Here is a 1318-nt window from a genome sequence, read left to right on the forward strand (position 1 = left end):
CTTCCGATGAAGCACTTGGATTATCTCCTAGTGCACTCCAAAAGCATGTATGGAAGCGTGAAGTTTACTTAAGGTCTGCAAACCATGGCGATGTGCCTCAGTTCTCAATGGGACATGTGAATGAGTAGAAAACCTAAGTTGAAATCAAGTTATTAGGAAAACCTATTCAGTACGTGCAGTTGTTTCCCTGCAGTTGGGGACACCTTCCCTTCTTGCAATACTTTTCAAGTGTAGATCACTCATATTAAAAATATAGCGGGAACATCTTGTGTTAAGTAGGGATACGAACCTGAACAGAAGAAGAGGTCAAGCATGGAAATAAATTCCAGTCAGTACTGCATGATGGAGAAGTCTCTTTTCTCTCACTCTCTCTTGTTTGGAGAGGCAGTGCTTCAATTCACTTCAGAAATGAGGAGAAGAAAATACAGATGACTTTTTTTAAAGAAAAAAGATACTCTTTAAGTTTGCATTAACATCTGGAAGTGGGTGGCTCAACCCTATAGTCAACTGCATCATCACATTACCTTTTCCTGATCCAAATACGGACGATTAAATGTTGTATGTCAACATTACGCTTGGATTTTTATATAAATATTCTCACCATTTAGGACCCTAGTATGTGAGTGGTAAACAAACTATTTGAAATGGTTTAATTTAGACTCATAGTTTGCCAGTACACTTAGTTCTGTAGACTGCTTTTGGAATAGAAGGTTGATTCCTCCACAGACCAAAGCTTCTTCCTGATTCTCCAGTCTTTCAGTGTACTTTATGGTCACAGCACCAATTGTGTTCTGGTTATCACTGAGTTGTTCAAAGATTCAACCCAGGTGTAAAGTGCCCCTTTTAAAAAACTGTGGCTTCTTAGTAAGCTTCGTTTAGCTATATTGCGTGCGTTTGTGGAAGGGATTACTAATAGATTTTTTTTCTTCTTGGAAGTCATTGGAAAGCAAAAGACTAAATCTATTTTGAGTTCACTTGGGATAGATTAGTGGGTGTCAAATATTACACAATACTTAACATACCCACTGCTGTTAAGTTGGCTGTGGCAAAGGGATTACCCGATAATGAATCACCAAGCTCTTTAGCCATTTAAAGGGAATTGTGCCACTTCCTTGCCCTGGTGTTACTCTTTTCTGCCCAGGACCTTCTTGTGACACTTCGTGTTTGGATGTGGAAAACTCTATGCAGATGTGCAAGCACTGGTTTGACAGTTTTGTGTTCAGCTTCTACCTTGCTAATTGTTTTTGTGGGATTATTTGGATTGTGTAGAAAGCTTTTCCCAAATCCCCTTTATTACCGAAGTTATTGTTGCCAGCAG

Source organism: Buceros rhinoceros, unplaced genomic scaffold (genome assembly GCF_000710305.1).
Source record: "Buceros rhinoceros silvestris isolate BGI_N320 unplaced genomic scaffold, ASM71030v1 scaffold16139, whole genome shotgun sequence".
NCBI classification, from domain to species: domain Eukaryota; kingdom Metazoa; phylum Chordata; class Aves; order Bucerotiformes; family Bucerotidae; genus Buceros; species Buceros rhinoceros.